We start from the raw sequence: 20,482 nt of genomic DNA on the forward strand, positions 1-20,482 counted from the left end.
ACTCTGTTTTCTCCTATATGGATACATATAGTTGGAACTCTAAATCAAACACGGTTTGTGCTAGCTCTTCGAAACTTGACAAAATAACGTAGATCCAAGTTCTATCTCTATGGTTTGTTTCCTATTGATGTAGCTCTCAGCAGGACCGGCACAAATCATTTCAAGGAAATGGGTTGCCAAGCTTCCAAAAAACTATTAGTTTCCTGAAATCTCAGCATACATTTTTTCACCCAATCTTGAAGACACTTTCAGGTAATGATCAGTACCCCAATCCCACTTGGCTCACCAAATTTCGTTCTTCTCGGTTAAACCATTCATTGGCAGTAACAGTTTTAATTTTTAGGTTTCACTCTGTTTTCTCCTATATGGATACATGTAGCTGGAACTCTAAATCAAACACGGTTTGTGTTAGCTCTTAGAAACTTGACACAATAAAGTAGTTCCAAGTTCTATCTCTATGGTTTTTTTCCTATTGATGTATCCCTAAGCAGAGACCTGCGCAAATCACTTTCATGGAAAGGGGTTGCCAAGCTTCCAAAAAACTACGAGTTTCCTGAAATTTCAGCACACATTTTTTCACCCAATCTTGATGACACTTTCAGGTAAATATCAGTACCCCAATCCCACTTGGCTCACCAAATTTCGTTCTTCTAGGTTAAACCGTTCGTTGGCAGGAACAGTTTTAATTTTTAAGTTTCACTCTGTTTTCTCCTATATGGATACATGTAGTTGGAACTCTAATCAAACACGGTTTGTGCTAGCTCTTTGAAACTTGACACAATAAAGTAGTTCAAAGTTGTACCTCTATGGTTTGTTTCCTATTGATGTAGCCCTAAGCAGAGACTGGCGCAAATCACTTTCATGGAAAGGGGTTGCCAAGGTTCCAAAAAATTATGAGTTTCCTAAAATCTCAGCACACATTTTTTCACCCAATCTTGATGACACTTTCAGGTAATGATCAGTACCCCTATCCCACTTGGCTCACCAATTTTGTTATTCTAGGTTAAACCGTTCGTTGGCAGTATCAGTTTTAATTTTTAGGTTTCACTCTGTTTTCTCCTATATGTATACATGTAGTTGGAACTCTAAATCAAACACATTTTGTGCAAGCTCTTAGAAACTTGACACAATAAAGTAGTTCCAAGTTCTATCTCTATGGTTTTTTTCCTATTGATGTATCCCTAAGCAGAGACCTGCGCAAATCACTTTCATGGAAAGGGGTTGCCAAGCTTCCAAAAAACTACGAGTTTCCTGAAATCTCAGCACACAGTTTTTCACCCAAATTTGATGACACTTTCAGGTAATGATCAGTACCCCAATCCCACTTGGCTCACCAAATTTCGTTCTTCTAGGTTAAATGTCCGTTGGCTGTAACAGTTTTAATTTTTAGGTTTCACTCTGCTTTTCGTATATGGATACATGTAGATGGAAATCTAAATCAAACACGGTTTGTGCTAGCTCTTTGAAACTTGACACAGTAAAGTAGTTCCAAGTTCTATCTCTATGGTTTGTTTCCTATTGATGTAGCCCTAAGCAGAGACCAACGCAAATCACTTTCATTGAAAGTTGTTGCCACGCTTCCAAAAAACTACAAGTTTCCTGAAATCTCAGCACACATTTTTTCACCCAATCTGGATGACACTTTCAGGTAATGATCAGTACCCCAATCCCACTTGGCTCACCAAATTTCGTTCTTCTAGGTTAAACCGTTCGTTGGCAGTAACAGTTTTAATTTTTATGTTTCACTCTGTTTTCTCCTATATGGATAAATGTAGTTGGAACTCTAAATCAAACACGGTTTGTGCTAGTTCTTGGAAACTTGACACAATAAAGTAGTTCCAAGTTCGATCTCTATGGTTTGTTTCCTAGAGATGTAGCCCTAAGCAGAGACTGGCACAAATCTCTTTCATGGAAAGGGGTTGCCAAGCTTCCAAAAAACTACGAGTTTCCTGAAATCTCAGCATACATTTATTCAACCAAACTTGAAGACACTTTCAGGTAATGATCAGTACCCAATCCGACTTGGCTCACCAAATTTCCTTCTTCTAGGTTAAACTGTTCGTTGGCAGTATCAGTTTTAATTTTTAGGTTTCACTCTGTTTTCTCCTATATGGATATATGTAGTTGGAACTCTAAATCAAACACGGTTTGTGTTAGCTCTTTGAATCTTGACACAATAAAGCAGTTCCAAGTTCTATCTCTATGGTTTGTTTCATATTGATATAGCCCTAAGCAGAGACTGGCGCAAATCACTTTCATGTAAGGGGTTGCCAAGCTTCCCAAAAACTATGAGTTTCCTGAAATCTCAGCACATATTTTTTCACCCAATCTTGATGACACTTTCAGGTAATGATCAGTACCCCAATCCCACTTGGCTCACCAAATTTCCTTCTTCCAAGTTAAACTGTTCGTTGGCAGTATCAGTTTTAATTTTTAGGTTTCACTCTGTTTTCTCCTATATGGATATATGTAGTTGGAACTCTAAATCAAACATGATTTGTGTTAGCTCTATAAACTTGACACAATAAAGTAGTTCCATGTTCTATCACTATGGTTTGTTTAGTATTGATGTAGCCCTAAGCAGAGACCGGCGCAAATCACTTTCATGGAAAGGGGTTGCCAAGCTTCCAAAAAACTACGTGTTTCCTGAAATCTCAGAATACATTTTTTCACCCAATCTTGATGACACTTTCAGGTAATGATCAGTACCCCAATCCCACTTGGCTCACCAAATTTCGTTCTTCTAAGTTAAACCGTTCGTTGGCAGTATCAGTTTTAATTTTTAGGTTTCACTCTGTTTTCTCCTATATGGATACATGGAGTTGGAACTCTAAATCCAACACGGTTTGTGCTACCTTTTGAAACTTGACACAATAAAGTAGTTCCAAGTTCTATCTCTATGGTTTGTTTCCTATTGATGTAGCCCTAAGCAGAGACTGGCGCAAATCACTTTCAATGAAAGGGGTTGCCAAGGTTCCAAAAAACTATGAGTTTCCTGAAATCTCAGCACATATTTTTTCACCCAATCTTGATGAAAATTTCAGGTAATGATCAGTACCCCTATCCCACTTGGCTCACCAATTTCGTTATTCTAGGTTAAACCGTTCGTTGGCAGTATCAGTTTTAATTTTTAGGTTTCACTCTGTTTTCTCCTATATGGATACATGTAGTTGGAACTCTAAATCAAACACATTTTGTGCTAGCTCTTAGAAACTTGACAGAATAAAGTAGTTCCAAGTTCTATCTCTATGGTTTTTTTCCTATTGATGTATCCCTAAGCAGAGACCTGCGCAAATCACTTTCATGGAAAGTTGTTGCCAAGCTTCCAAAAAACTACGAGTTTCCTGAAATCTCAGCACACATTTTTTCACCCAATCTTGATGACACTTTCAGGTAAATATCAGTACCCCAATCCCACTTGGCTCACCAAATTTCGTTCTTCTAGGTTAAACCGTTCCTTGGCAGTATCAGTTTTAATTTTTAGGTTTCACTCTGTTTTCTCCTATATGGAAACATGTAGTTGGAACTCTAAATCAAACACGGTTTGTGGTAGCTCTTTGAAACTTGACACAATAAAGTAGTTCAAAGTTCTACCTCTGTGGTTTGTTTCCTATTGATGTAGCCCTAAGCAGAGACTGGCGCAAATCACTTTCATAGAAAGGGGTTGCCAAGGTTCCAAAAAACTATGAGTTTCCTGAAATCTCAGCACACATTTTTTCACCCAATCTTGATGACACTTTCAGGTAAATATCAGTACCCCAATCCCACTTGGCTCACCAAATTTCGTTCTTCTAGGTTAAACCATTCGTTGGCAGGAACAGTTTTAATTTTTAAGTTTCACTCTGTTTTCTCCTATATGGATACATGTAGTTGGAACTCTAAATCAAACACAGTTTGTGCTAGCCCTTGGAAACTTGATACAATAAAGTAGTTCCAAGTTCTATCTCTATGGTTTGTTTCATATTGATATAGCCCTAAGCAGAGACTGGCGCAAATCACTTTCATGTAAAGGGGTTGCCAAGCTTCCAAAAAAGTATGAGTTTCCTGAAATCTCAGCACATATTTTTTCACCCAATCTTGATGACACTTTCAGGTAATGATCAGTACCCCAATCCCACTTGGCTCACCAAATTTCGTTCTTCTAGGTTAAACCGTTCGTTGGCAGTAACAGTTTTAATTTTTATGTTTCACTCTGTTTTCTCCTATATGGATAAATGTAGTTGGAACTCTAAATCAAACATGGTTTGTGCTAGTTCTTGGAAACTTGACACAATAAAGTAGTTCCAAGTTCGATCTCTATGGTTTGTTTCCTAGAGATGTAGCCCTAAGCAGAGACTGGCACAAATCTCTTTCATGGAAAGGGGTTGCCAAGCTTCCAAAAAACTACGAGTTTCCTGAAATCTCAGCATACATTTATTCAACCAAACTTGAAGACACTTTCAGGTAATGATCAGTACCCCAATCCGACTTGGCTCACCAAATTTCCTTCTTCTAGGTTAAACTGTTCGTTGGCAGTATCAGTTTTAATTTTTAGGTTTCACTCTGTTTTCTCCTATATGGATATATGTAGTTGGAACTCTAAATCAAACACGGTTTGTGTTAGCTCTTTGAAACTTGACACAATAAAGCAGTTCCAAGTTCTATCTCTATGGTTTGTTTCATATTGATATAGCCCTAAGCAGAGACTGGCGCAAATCACTTTCATGTAAGGGGTTGCCAAGCTTCCCAAAAACTATGAGTTTCCTGAAATCTCAGCACATATTTTTTCACCCAATCTTGATGACACTTTCAGGTAATGATCAGTACCCCAATCCCACTTGGCTCACCAAATTTCCTTCTTCCAAGTTAAACTGTTCGTTGGCAGTATCAGTTTTAATTTTTAGGTTTCACTCTGTTTTCTCCTATATGGATATATGTAGTTGGAACTCTAAATCAAACATGGTTTGTGTTAGCTCTATAAACTTGACACAATAAAGTAGTTCCATGTTCTATCTCTATGGTTTGTTTAGTATTGATGTAGCCCTAAGCAGAGACCGGCGCAAATCACTTTCATGGAAAGGGGTTGCCAAGCTTCCAAAAAACTACGTGTTTCCTGAAATCTCAGAATACATTTTTTCACCCAATCTTGATGACACTTTCAGGTAATGATCAGTACCCCAATCCCACTTGGCTCACCAAATTTCGTTCTTCTAAGTTAAACCGTTCGTTGGCAGTATCAGTTTTAATTTTTAGGTTTCACTCTGTTTTCTCCTATATGGATACATGGAGTTGGAACTCTAAATCCAACACGGTTTGTGCTACCTTTTGAAACTTGACACAATAAAGTAGTTCCAAGTTCTATCTCTATGGTTTGTTTCCTATTGATGTAGCCCTAAGCAGAGACTGGCGCAAATCACTTTCAATGAAAGGGGTTGCCAAGGTTCCAAAAAACTATGAGTTTCCTGAAATCTCAGCACACATTTTTTCACCCAATCTTGATGAAAATTTCAGGTAATGATCAGTACCCCTATCCCACTTGGCTCACCAATTTCGTTATTCTAGGTTAAACCGTTCGTTGGCAGTATCAGTTTTAATTTTTAGGTTTCACTCTGTTTTCTCCTATATGGATACATGGAGTTGGAACTCTAAATCAAACACATTTTGTGCGAGCTCTTAGAAACTTGACACAATAAAGTAGTTCCAAGTTCTATCTCTATGGTTTTTTTCCTATTGATGTATCCCTAAGCAGAGACCTGCGCAAATCACTTTCATGGAAAGTTGTTGCCAAGCTTCCAAAAAACTACGAGTTTCCTGAAATCTCAGCACACATTTTTTCACCCAATCTTGATGACACTTTCAGGTAAATATCAGTACCCCAATCCCACTTGGCTCACCAAATTTCGTTCTTCTAGGTTAAACCGTTCCTTGGCAGGATCAGTTTTAATTTTTAGGTTTCACTCTGTTTTCTCCTATATGGAAACATGTAGTTGGAACTCTAAATCAAACACGGTTTGTGGTAGCTCTTTGAAACTTGACACAATAAAGTAGTTCAAAGTTCTACCTCTGTGGTTTGTTTCCTATTGATGTAGCCCTAAGCAGAGACTGGCGCAAATCACTTTCATAGAAAGGGGTTGCCAAGGTTCCAAAAAACTATGAGTTTCCTGAAATCTCAGCACACATTTTTTCACCCAATCTTGATGACACTTTCAGGTAAATATCAGTACCCCAATCCCACTTGGCTCACCAAATTTCGTTCTTCTAGGTTAAACCATTCGTTGGCAGGAACAGTTTTAATTTTTAAGTTTCACTCTGTTTTCTCCTATATGGATACATGTAGTTGGAACTCTAAATCAAACACAGTTTGTGCTAGCCCTTGGAAACTTGATACAATAAAATAGTTCCAAGTTCTATCTCTATGGTTTGTTTCATATTGATATAGCCCTAAGCAGAGACTGGCGCAAATCACTTTCATGTAAAGGGGTTGCCAAGCTTCCAAAAAAGTATGAGTTTCCTGAAATCTCAGCACATATTTTTTCACCCAATCTTGATGACACTTTCAGGTAATGATCAGTACCCCAATCCCACTTGGCTCACCAAATTTCGTTCTTCTAGGTTAAACCGTTCGTTGGCAGTAACAGTTTTAATTTTTATGTTTCACTCTGTTTTCTCCTATATGGATAAATGTAGTTGGAACTCTAAATCAAACATGGTTTGTGCTAGTTCTTGGAAACTTGACACAATAAAGTAGTTCCAAGTTCGATCTCTATGGTTTGTTTCCTAGAGATGTAGCCCTAAGCAGAGACTGGCACAAATCTCTTTCATGGAAAGGGGTTGCCAAGCTTCCAAAAAACTACGAGTTTCCTGAAATCTCAGCATACATTTATTCAACCAAACTTGAAGACACTTTCAGGTAATGATCAGTACCCCAATCCGACTTGGCTCACCAAATTTCCTTCTTCTAGGTTAAACTGTTCGTTGGCAGTATCAGTTTTAATTTTTAGGTTTCACTCTGTTTTCTCCTATATGGATATATGTAGTTGGAACTCTAAATCAAACACGGTTTGTGTTAGCTCTTTGAAACTTGACACAATAAAGCAGTTCCAAGTTCTATCTCTATGGTTTGTTTCATATTGATATAGCCCTAAGCAGAGACTGGCGCAAATCACTTTCATGTAAGGGGTTGCCAAGCTTCCCAAAAACTATGAGTTTCCTGAAATCTCAGCACATATTTTTTCACCCAATCTTGATGACACTTTCAGGTAATGATCAGTACCCCAATCCCACTTGGCTCACCAAATTTCCTTCTTCCAAGTTAAACTGTTCGTTGGCAGTATCAGTTTTAATTTTTAGGTTTCACTCTGTTTTCTCCTATATGGATATATGTAGTTGGAACTCTAAATCAAACATGGTTTGTGTTAGCTCTATAAACTTGACACAATAAAGTAGTTCCATGTTCTATCTCTATGGTTTGTTTAGTATTGATGTAGCCCTAAGCAGAGACCGGCGCAAATCACTTTCATGGAAAGGGGTTGCCAAGCTTCCAAAAAACTACGTGTTTCCTGAAATCTCAGAATACATTTTTTCACCCAATCTTGATGACACTTTCAGGTAATGATCAGTACCCCAATCCCACTTGGCTCACCAAATTTCGTTCTTCTAAGTTAAACCGTTCGTTGGCAGTATCAGTTTTAATTTTTAGGTTTCACTCTGTTTTCTCCTATATGGATACATGGAGTTGGAACTCTAAATCCAACACGGTTTGTGCTACCTTTTGAAACTTGACACAATAAAGTAGTTCCAAGTTCTATCTCTATGGTTTGTTTCCTATTGATGTAGCCCTAAGCAGAGACTGGCGCAAATCACTTTCAATGAAAGGGGTTGCCAAGGTTCCAAAAAACTATGAGTATCCTGAAATCTCAGCACACATTTTTTCACCCAATCTTGATGAAAATTTCAGGTAATGATCAGTACCCCTATCCCACTTGGCTCACCAATTTCGTTATTCTAGGTTAAACCGTTCGTTGGCAGTATCAGTTTTAATTTTTAGGTTTCACTCTGTTTTCTCCTATATGGATACATGTAGTTGGAACTCTAAATCAAACACATTTTGTGCGAGCTCTTAGAAACTTGACACAATAAAGTAGTTCCAAGTTCTATCTCTATGGTTTTTTTCCTATTGATGTATCCCTAAGCAGAGACCTGCGCAAATCACTTTCATGGAAAGTTGTTGCCAAGCTTCCAAAAAACTACGAGTTTCCTGAAATCTCAGCACACATTTTTTCACCCAATCTTGATGACACTTTCAGGTAAATATCAGTACCCCAATCCCACTTGGCTCACCAAATTTCGTTCTTCTAGGTTAAACCGTTCCTTGGCAGTATCAGTTTTAATTTTTAGGTTTCACTCTGTTTTCTCATATATGGAAACATGTAGTTGGAACTCTAAATCAAACACGGTTTGTGGTAGCTCTTTGAAACTTGACACAATAAAGTAGTTCAAAGTTCTACCTCTGTGGTTTGTTTCCTATTGATGTAGCCCTAAGCAGAGACTGGCGCAAATCACTTTCATTGAAAGGGGTTGCCAAGGTTCCAAAAAACTATGAGTTTCCTGAAATCTCAGCACACATTTTTTCACCCAATCTTGATGACACTTTCAGGTAAATATCAGTACCCCAATCCCACTTGGCTCACCAAATTTCGTTCTTCTAGGTTAAACCGTTCGTTGGAAGGAACAGTTTTAATTTTTAAGTTTCACTCTGTTTTCTCCTATATGGATACATGTAGTTGGAACTCTAAATCAAACACAGTTTGTGCTAGCCCTTGGAAACTTGATACAATAAAGTAGTTCCAAGTTCTATCTCTATGGTTTTTTTCATATTGATATAGCCCTAAGCAGAGACTGGCGCAAATCACTTTCATGTAAAGGGGATGCCAAGCTTCCAAAAAAGTATGAGTTTCCTGAAATCTCAGCACATATTTTTTCACCCAATCTTGATGACACTTTCAGGTAATGATCAGTACCCCAATCCCACTTGGCTCACCAAATTTCGTTCTTCTAGGTTAAACCGTTCCTTGGCAGTATCAGTTTTAATTTTTAGGTTTCACTCTGTTTTCTCCTATATGGACACATGTATTTGGAACTCTAAATCAAACACATTTTGTGCTAGCTCATGGAAACTTGACACAATAAAGTAGTTTCAAGTTCTATCTCTTTGGTTTGTTTCCTATTGATGTAGCCCTAAGCAGAGACCGGCGCAAATCACTTTCATGGAAAGTTGTTGCCAAGCTCCAAAAAACTACGAGTTTCCTGAAATCTCAGCACACATTTTTTCTCCCAATCTTCATGACACTTTCAGGTAAATATCAGTACCCCAATCCCACTTGGCTCACCAAATTTCGTTCTTCTAGGTTAAACCGTTCCTTGGCAGTATCAGTTTTAATTTTTAGGTTTCACTCTGTTTTCTCCTATATGGAAACATGTAGTTGGAACTCTAAATCAAACACGGTTTGTGCTAGCTCTTCGAAACTTGACAAAATAACGTAGATCCAAGTTCTATCTCTATGGTTTGTTTCCTATTGATGTAGCTCTAAGCAGGACCGGCACAAATCATTTCAAGTAAATGGGTTGCCAAGCTTCCAAAATACTATTAGTTTCCTGAAATCTCAGAATACATTTTTTCACCCAATCTTGAAGACACTTTCAGGTAATGATCATTACCCCAATCCCACTTGGCTCACCAAAATCGTTCTTCTAGGTTAAACTATTCATTGGCAGTAACAGTTTTAATTTTTAGGTTTCACTCTGTTTTCTCCTATATGGATACATGTAGTGGAACTCTAAATCAAACACGGTTTGTGTTAGCTCTTTGAAACTTGACACAATAAAGCAGTTCCAAGTTCTATCTCTATGGTTTGTTTCATATTGATATAGCCCTAAGCAGAGACTGGCGCAAATCACTTTCATGTAAGGGGTTGCCAAGCTTCCCAAAAACTATGAGTTTCCTGAAATCTCAGCACATATTTTTTCACCCAATATTGATGACACTTTCAGGTAATGATCAGTACCCCAATCCCACTTGGCTCACCAAATTTCCTTCTTCCAAGTTAAACTGTTCGTTGGCAGTATCAGTTTTAATTTTTAGGTTTCACTCTGTTTTCTCCTATATGGATATATGTAGTTGGAACTCTAAATCAAACATGGTTTGTGTTAGCTCTATAAACTTGACACAATAAAGTAGTTCCATGTTCTATCTCTATGGTTTGTTTAGTATTGATGTAGCCCTAAGCAGAGACCGGCGCAAATCACTTTCATGGAAAGGGGTTGCCAAGCTTCCAAAAAACTACGTGTTTCCTGAAATCTCAGAATACATTTTTTCACCCAATCTTGATGACACTTTCAGGTAATGATCAGTACCCCAATCCCACTTGGCTCACCAAATTTCGTTCTTCTAAGTTAAACCGTTCGTTGGCAGTATCAGTTTTAATTTTTAGGTTTCACTCTGTTTTCTCCTATATGGATACATGGAGTTGGAACTCTAAATCCAACACGGTTTGTGCTACCTTTTGAAACTTGACACAATAAAGTAGTTCCAAGTTCTATCTCTATGGTTTGTTTCCTATTGATGTAGCCCTAAGCAGAGACTGGCGCAAATCACTTTCAATGAAAGGGGTTGCCAAGGTTCCAAAAAACTATGAGTTTCCTGAAATCTCAGCACACATTTTTTCACCCAATCTTGATGAAAATTTCAGGTAATGATCAGTACCCCTATCCCACTTGGCTCACCAATTTCGTTATTCTAGGTTAAACCGTTCGTTGGCAGTATCAGTTTTAATTTTTAGGTTTCACTCTGTTTTCTCCTATATGGATACATGTAGTTGGAACTCTAAATCAAACACATTTTGTGCGAGCTCTTAGAAACTTGACACAATAAAGTAGTTCCAAGTTCTATCTCTATGGTTTTTTTCCTATTGATGTATCCCTAAGCAGAGACCTGCGCAAATCACTTTCATGGAAAGTTGTTGCCAAGCTTCCAAAAAACTACGAGTTTCCTGAAATCTCAGCACACATTTTTTCACCCAATCTTGATGACACTTTCAGGTAAATATCAGTACCCCAATCCCACTTGGCTCACCAAATTTCGTTCTTCTAGGTTAAACCGTTCCTTGGCAGTATCAGTTTTAATTTTTAGGTTTCACTCTGTTTTCTCCTATATGGAAACATGTAGTTGGAACTCTAAATCAAACACGGTTTGTGGTAGCTCTTTGAAACTTGACACAATAAAGTAGTTCAAAGTTCTACCTCTGTGGTTTGTTTCCTATTGATGTAGCCCTAAGCAGAGATTGGCGCAAATCACTTTCATAGAAAGGGGTTGCCAAGGTTCCAAAAAACTATGAGTTTCCTGAAATCTCAGCACACATTTTTTCACCCAATCTTGATGACACTTTCAGGTAAATATCAGTACCCCAATCCCACTTGGCTCACCAAATTTCGTTCTTCTAGGTTAAACCGTTCCTTGGCAGTATCAGTTTTAATTTTTAGGTTTCACTCTGTTTTCTCCTATATGGATACATGTAGTTGGAACTCTAAATCAAACACAGTTTGTGCTAGCCCTTGGAAACTTGATACAATAAAGTAGTTCCAAGTTCTATCTCTATGGTTTGTTTCATATTGATATAGCCCTAAGCAGAGACTGGCGCAAATCACTTTCATGTAAAGGGGTTGCCAAGCTTCCAAAAAAGTATGAGTTTCCTGAAATCTCAGCACATATTTTTTCACCCAATCTTGATGACACTTTCAGGTAATGATCAGTACCCCAATCCCACTTGGCTCACCAAATTTCGTTCTTCTAGGTTAAACCGTTCGTTGGCAGTAACAGTTTTAATTTTTATGTTTCACTCTGTTTTCTCCTATATGGATAAATGTAGTTGGAACTCTAAATCAAACACGGTTTGTGCTAGTTCTTGGAAACTTGACACAATAAAGTAGTTCCAAGTTCGATCTCTATGGTTTGTTTCCTAGAGATGTAGCCCTAAGCAGAGACTGGCACAAATCTCTTTCATGGAAAGGGGTTGCCAAGCTTCCAAAAAACTACGAGTTTCCTGAAATCTCAGCATACATTTATTCAACCAAACTTGAAGACACTTTCAGGTAATGATCAGTACCCCAATCCGACTTGGCTCACCAAATTTCCTTCTTCTAGGTTAAACTGTTCGTTGGCAGTATCAGTTTTAATTTTTAGGTTTCACTCTGTTTTCTCCTATATGGATATATGTAGTTGGAACTCTAAATCAAACACGGTTTGTGTTAGCTCTTTGAAACTTGACACAATAAAGCAGTTCCAAGTTCTATCTCTATGGTTTGTTTCATATTGATATAGCCCTAAGCAGAGACTGGCGCAAATCACTTTCATGTAAGGGGTTGCCAAGCTTCCCAAAAACTATGAGTTTCCTGAAATCTCAGCACATATTTTTTCACCCAATCTTGATGACACTTTCAGGTAATGATCAGTACCCCAATCCCACTTGGCTCACCAAATTTCCTTCTTCCAAGTTAAACTGTTCGTTGGCAGTATCAGTTTTAATTTTTAGGTTTCACTCTGTTTTCTCCTATATGGATATATGTAGTTGGAACTCTAAATCAAACATGGTTTGTGTTAGCTCTATAAACTTGACACAATAAAGTAGTTCCATGTTCTATCTCTATGGTTTGTTTAGTATTGATGTAGCCCTAAGCAGAGACCGGCGCAAATCACTTTCATGGAAAGGGGTTGCCAAGCTTCCAAAAAACTACGTGTTTCCTGAAATCTCAGGATACATTTTTTCACCCAATCTTGATGACACTTTCAGGTAATGATCAGTACCCCAATCCCACTTGGCTCACCAAATTTCGTTCTTCTAAGTTAAACCGTTCGTTGGCAGTATCAGTTTTAATTTTTAGGTTTCACTCTGTTTTCTCCTATATGGATACATGGAGTTGGAACTCTAAATCCAACACGGTTTGTGCTACCTTTTGAAACTTGACACAATAAAGTAGTTCCAAGTTCTATCTCTATGGTTTGTTTCCTATTGATGTAGCCCTAAGCAGAGACTGGCGCAAATCACTTTCAATGAAAGGGGTTGCCAAGGTTCCAAAAAACTATGAGTTTCCTGAAATCTCAGCACACATTTTTTCACCCAATCTTGATGAAAATTTCAGGTAATGATCAGTACCCCTATCCCACTTGGCTCACCAATTTCGTTATTCTAGGTTAAACCGTTCGTTGGCAGTATCAGTTTTAATTTTTAGGTTTCACTCTGTTTTCTCCTATATGGATACCTGTAGTTGGAACTCTAAATCAAACACATTTTGTGCGAGCTCTTAGAAACTTGACACAATAAAGTAGTTCCAAGTTCTATCTCTATGGTTTTTTTCCTATTGATGTATCCCTAAGCAGAGACCTGCGCAAATCACTTTCATGGAAAGTTGTTGCCAAGCTTCCAAAAAACTACGAGTTTCCTGAAATCTCAGCACACATTTTTTCACCCAATCTTGATGACACTTTCAGGTAAATATCAGTACCCCAATCCCACTTGGCTCACCAAATTTCGTTCTTCTAGGTTAAACCGTTCCTTGGCAGTATCAGTTTTAATTTTTAGGTTTCACTCTGTTTTCTCCTATATGGAAACATGTAGTTGGAACTCTAAATCAAACACGGTTTGTGGTAGCTCTTTGAAACTTGACACAATAAAGTAGTTCAAAGTTCTACCTCTGTGGTTTGTTTCCTATTGATGTAGCCCTAAGCAGAGATTGGCGCAAATCACTTTCATAGAAAGGGGTTGCCAAGGTTCCAAAAAACTATGAGTTTCCTGAAATCTCAGCACACATTTTTTCACCCAATCTTGATGACACTTTCAGGTAAATATCAGTACCCCAATCCCACTTGGCTCACCAAATTTCGTTCTTCTAGGTTAAACCGTTCCTTGGCAGTATCAGTTTTAATTTTTAGGTTTCACTCTGTTTTCTCCTATATGGATACATGTAGTTGGAACTCTAAATCAAACACAGTTTGTGCTAGCCCTTGGAAACTTGATACAATAAAGTAGTTCCAAGTTCTATCTCTATGGTTTGTTTCATATTGATATAGCCCTAAGCAGAGACTGGCGCAAATCACTTTCATGTAAAGGGGTTGCCAAGCTTCCAAAAAAGTATGAGTTTCCTGAAATCTCAGCACATATTTTTTCACCCAATCTTGATGACACTTTCAGGTAATGATCAGTACCCCAATCCCACTTGGCTCACCAAATTTCGTTCTTCTAGGTTAAACCGTTCGTTGGCAGTAACAGTTTTAATTTTTATGTTTCACTCTGTTTTCTCCTATATGGATAAATGTAGTTGGAACTCTAAATCAAACACGGTTTGTGCTAGTTCTTGGAAACTTGACACAATAAAGTAGTTCCAAGTTCGATCTCTATGGTTTGTTTCCTAGAGATGTAGCCCTAAGCAGAGACTGGCACAAATCTCTTTCATGGAAAGGGGTTGCCAAGCTTCCAAAAAACTACGAGTTTCCTGAAATCTCAGCATACATTTATTCAACCAAACTTGAAGACACTTTCAGGTAATGATCAGTACCCCAATCCGACTTGGCTCACCAAATTTCCTTCTTCTAGGTTAAACTGTTCGTTGGCAGTATCAGTTTTAATTTTTAGGTTTCACTCTGTTTTCTCCTATATGGATATATGTAGTTGGAACTCTAAATCAAACACGGTTTGTGTTAGCTCTTTGAAACTTGACACAATAAAGCAGTTCCAAGTTCTATCTCTATGGTTTGTTTCATATTGATATAGCCCTAAGCAGAGACTGGCGCAAATCACTTTCATGTAAGGGGTTGCCAAGCTTCCCAAAAACTATGAGTTTCCTGAAATCTCAGCACATATTTTTTCACCCAATCTTGATGACACTTTCAGGTAATGATCAGTACCCCAATCCCACTTGGCTCACCAAATTTCCTTCTTCCAAGTTAAACTGTTCGTTGGCAGTATCAGTTTTAATTTTTAGGTTTCACTCTGTTTTCTCCTATATGGATATATGTAGTTGGAACTCTAAATCAAACATGGTTTGTGTTAGCTCTATAAACTTGACACAATAAAGTAGTTCCATGTTCTATCTCTATGGTTTGTTTAGTATTGATGTAGCCCTAAGCAGAGACCGGCGCAAATCACTTTCATGGAAAGGGGTTGCCAAGCTTCCAAAAAACTACGTGTTTCCTGAAATCTCAGGATACATTTTTTCACCCAATCTTGATGACACTTTCAGGTAAATATCAGTACCCCAATCCCACTTGGCTCACCAAATTTCGTTCTTCTAGGTTAAACCGTTCCTTGGCAGTATCAGTTTTAATTTTTAGGTTTCACTCTGTTTTCTCCTATATGGATACATGTAGTTGGAACTCTAAATCAAACACAGTTTGTGCTAGCCCTTGGAAACTTGATACAATAAAGTAGTTCCAAGTTCTATCTCTATGGTTTGTTTCATATTGATATAGCCCTAAGCAGAGACTGGCGCAAATCACTTTCATGTAAAGGGGTTGCCAAGCTTCCAAAAAAGTATGAGTTTCCTGAAATCTCAGCACATATTTTTTCACCCAATCTTGATGACACTTTCAGGTAATGATCAGTACCCCAATCCCACTTGGCTCACCAAATTTCGTTCTTCTAGGTTAAACCGTTCGTTGGCAGTAACAGTTTTAATTTTTATGTTTCACTCTGTTTTCTCCTATATGGATAAATGTAGTTGGAACTCTAAATCAAACACGGTTTGTGCTAGTTCTTGGAAACTTGACACAATAAAGTAGTTCCAAGTTCGATCTCTATGGTTTGTTTCCTAGAGATGTAGCCCTAAGCAGAGACTGGCACAAATCTCTTTCATGGAAAGGGGTTGCCAAGCTTCCAAAAAACTACGAGTTTCCTGAAATCTCAGCATACATTTATTCAACCAAACTTGAAGACACTTTCAGGTAATGATCAGTACCCCAATCCGACTTGGCTCACCAAATTTCCTTCTTCTAGGTTAAACTGTTCGTTGGCAGTATCAGTTTTAATTTTTAGGTTTCACTCTGTTTTCTCCTATATGGATATATGTAGTTGGAACTCTAAATCAAACACGGTTTGTGTTAGCTCTTTGAAACTTGACACAATAAAGCAGTTCCAAGTTCTATCTCTATGGTTTGTTTCATATTGATATAGCCCTAAGCAGAGACTGGCGCAAATCACTTTCATGTAAGGGGTTGCCAAGCTTCCCAAAAACTATGAGTTTCCTGAAATCTCAGCACATATTTTTTCACCCAATCTTGATGACACTTTCAGGTAATGATCAGTACCCCAATCCCACTTGGCTCACCAAATTTCCTTCTTCCAAGTTAAACTGTTCATTGGCAGTATCAGTTTTAATTTTTAGGTTTCACTCTGTTTTCTCCTATATGGATATATGTAGTTGGAACTCTAAATCAAACATGGTTTGTGTTAGCTCTATAAACTTGACACAATAAAGTAGTTCCATGTTCTATCTCTATGGTTTGTTTAGTATTGATGTAGCCCTAAGCAGAGACCGGCGCAAATCACTTTCATGGAAAGGGGTTGCCAAGCTTCCAAAAAACTACGTGTTTCCTGAAATCTCAGGATACATTTTTTCACCCAATCTTGATGACACTTTCAGGTAATGATCAGTACCCCAATACCACTTGGCTCACCAAATTTCGTTCTTCTAAGTTAAACCGTTCGTTGGCAGTATCAGTTTTAATTTTTAGGTTTCACTCTGTTTTCTCCTATATGGATACATGGAGTTGGAACTCTAAATCCAACACGGTTTGTGCTACCTTTTGAAACTTGACACAATAAAGTAGTTCCAAGTTCTATCTCTATGGTTTGTTTCCTATTGATGTAGCCCTAAGCAGAGACTGGCGCAAATCACTTTCAATGAAAGGGGTTGCCAAGGTTCCAAAAAACTATGAGTTTCCTGAAATCTCAGCACACATTTTTTCACCCAATCTTGATGAAAATTTCAGGTAATGATCAGTACCCCTATCCCACTTGGCTCACCAATTTCGTTATTCTAGGTTAAACCGTTCGTTGGCAGTATCAGTTTTAATTTTTAGGTTTCACTCTGTTTTCTCCTATATGGATACATGTAGTTGGAACTCTAAATCAAACACATTTTGTGCGAGCTCTTAGAAACTTGACACAATAAAGTAGTTCCAAGTTCTATCTCTATGGTTTTTTTCCTATTGATGTATCCCTGAGCAGAGACCTGCGCAAATCACTTTCATGGAAAGTTGTTGCCAAGCTTCCAAAAAACTACGAGTTTCCTGAAATCTCAGCACACATTTTTTCACCCAATCTTGATGACACTTTCAGGTAAATATCAGTACCCCAATCCCACTTGGCTCACCAAATTTCGTTCTTCTAGGTTAAACCGTTCCTTGGCAGTATCAGTTTTAATTTTTAGGTTTCACTCTGTTTTCTCCTATATGGAAACATGTAGTTGGAACTCTAAATCAAACACGGTTTGTGGTAGCTCTTTGAAACTTGACACAATAAAGTAGTTCAAAGTTCTACCTCTGTGGTTTGTTTCCTATTGATGTAGCCCTAAGCAGAGATTGGCGCAAATCACTTTCATAGAAAGGGGTTGCCAAGGTTCCAAAAAACTATGAGTTTCCTGAAATCTCAGCACACATTTTTTCACCCAATCTTGATGACACTTTCAGGTAAATATCAGTACCCCAATCCCACTTGGCTCACCAAATTTCGTTCTTCTAGGTTAAACCGTTCCTTGGCAGTATCAGTTTTAATTTTTAGGTTTCACTCTGTTTTCTCCTATATGGATACATGTAGTTGGAACTCTAAATCAAACACAGTTTGTGCTAGCCCTTGGAAACTTGATACAATAAAGTAGTTCCAAGTTCTATCTCTATGGTTTGTTTCATATTGATATAGCCCTAAGCAGAGACTGGCGCAAATCACTTTCATGTAAAGGGGTTGCCAAGCTTCCAAAAAAGTATGAGTTTCCTGAAATCTCAGCACATATTTTTTCACCCAATCTTGATGACACTTTCAGGTAATGATCAGTACCCCAATCCCACTTGGCTCACCAAATTTCGTTCTTCTAGGTTAAACCGTTCGTTGGCAGTAACAGTTTTAATTTTTATGTTTCACTCTGTTTTCTCCTATATGGATAAATGTAGTTGGAACTCTAAATCAAACACGGTTTGTGCTAGTTCTTGGAAACTTGACACAATAAAGTAGTTCCAAGTTCGATCTCTATGGTTTGTTTCCTAGAGATGTAGCCCTAAGCAGAGACTGGCACAAATCTCTTTCATGGAAAGGGGTTGCCAAGCTTCCAAAAAACTACGAGTTTCCTGAAATCTCAGCATACATTTATTCAACCAAACTTGAAGACACTTTCAGGTAATGATCAGTACCCCAATCCGACTTGGCTCACCAAATTTCCTTCTTCTAGGTTAAACTGTTCGTTGGCAGTATCAGTTTTAATTTTTAGGTTTCACTCTGTTTTCTCCTATATGGATATATGTAGTTGGAACTCTAAATCAAACACGGTTTGTGTTAGCTCTTTGAAACTTGACACAATAAAGCAGTTCCAAGTTCTATCTCTATGGTTTGTTTCATATTGATATAGCCCTAAGCAGAGACTGGCGCAAATCACTTTCATGTAAGGGGTTGCCAAGCTTCCCAAAAACTATGAGTTTCCTGAAATCTCAGCACATATTTTTTCACCCAATCTTGATGACACTTTCAGGTAATGATCAGTACCCCAATCCCACTTGGCTCACCAAATTTCCTTCTTCCAAGTTAAACTGTTCGTTGGCAGTATCAGTTTTAATTTTTAGGTTTCACTCTGTTTTCTCCTATATGGATATATGTAGTTGGAACTCTAAATCAAACATGGTTTGTGTTAGCTCTATAAACTTGACACAATAAAGTAGTTCCATGTTCTATCTCTATGGTTTGTTTAGTATTGATGTAGCCCTAAGCAGAGACCGGCGCAAATCACTTTCATGGAAAGGGGTTGCCAAGCTTCCAAAAAACTACGTGTTTCCTGAAATCTCAGGATACATTTTTTCACCCAATCTTGATGACACTTTCAGGTAAATATCAGTACCCCAATCCCACTTGGCTCACCAAATTTCGTTCTTCTAGGTTAAACCGTTCCTTGGCAGTATCAGTTTTAATTTTTAGGTTTCACTCTGTTTTCTCCTATATGGATACATGTAGTTGGAACTCTAAATCAAACACAGTTTGTGCTAGCCCTTGGAAACTTGATACAATAAAGTAGTTCCAAGTTCTATCTCTATGGTTTGTTTCATATTGATATAGCCCTAAGCAGAGACTGGCGCAAATCACTTTCATGTAAAGGGGTTGCCAAGCTTCCAAAAAAGTATGAGTTTCCTGAAATCTCAGCACATATTTTTTCACCCAATCTTGATGACACTTTCAGGTAATGATCAGTACCCCAATCCCACTTGGCTCACCAAATTTCGTTCTTCTAGGTTAAACCGTTCGTTGGCAGTAACAGTTTTAATTTTTATGTTTCACTCTGTTTTCTCCTATATGGATAAATGTAGTTGGAACTCTAAATCAAACACGGTTTGTGCTAGTTCTTGGAAACTTGACACAATAAAGTAGTTCCAAGTTCGATCTCTATGGTTTGTTTCCTAGAGATGTAGCCCTAAGCAGAGACTGGCACAAATCTCTTTCATGGAAAGGGGTTGCCAAGCTTCCAAAAAACTACGAGTTTCCTGAAATCTCAGCATACATTTATTCAACCAAACTTGAAGACACTTTCAGGTAATGATCAGTACCCCAATCCGACTTGGCTCACCAAATTTCCTTCTTCTAGGTTAAACCGTTCGTTGGCAGTATCAGTTTTAATTTTTAGGTTTCACTCTGTTTTCTCCTATATGGATATATGTAGTTGGAACTCTAAATCAAACACGGTTTGTGTTAGCTCTTTGAAACTTGACACAATAAAGCAGTTCCAAGTTCTATCTCTATGGTTTGTTTCATATTGATATAGCCCTAAGCAGAGACTGGCGCAAATCACTTTCATGTAAGGGGTTGCCAAGCTTCCCAAAAACTATGAGTTTCCTGAAATCTCAGCACATATTTTTTCACCCAATCTTGATGACACTTTCAGGTAATGATCAGTACCCCAATCCCACTTGGCTCACCAAATTTCCTTCTTCCAAGTTAAACTGTTCGTTGGCAGTATCAGTTTTAATTTTTAGGTTTCACTCTGTTTTCTCCTATATGGATATATGTAGTTGGAACTCTAAATCAAACATGGTTTGTGTTAGCTCTATAAACTTGACACAATAAAGTAGTTCCATGTTCTATCTCTATGGTTTGTTTAGTATTGATGTAGCCCTAAGCAGAGACCGGCGCAAATCACTTTCATGGAAAGGGGTTGCCAAGCTTCCAAAAAACTACGTGTTTCCTGAAATCTCAGGATACAT

This window comes from Spermophilus citellus (genome assembly GCF_964194105.1).
Source record: "Spermophilus citellus genome assembly, chromosome: 4".
In the NCBI taxonomy this organism is placed as follows: Eukaryota; Metazoa; Chordata; class Mammalia; order Rodentia; family Sciuridae; genus Spermophilus; species Spermophilus citellus.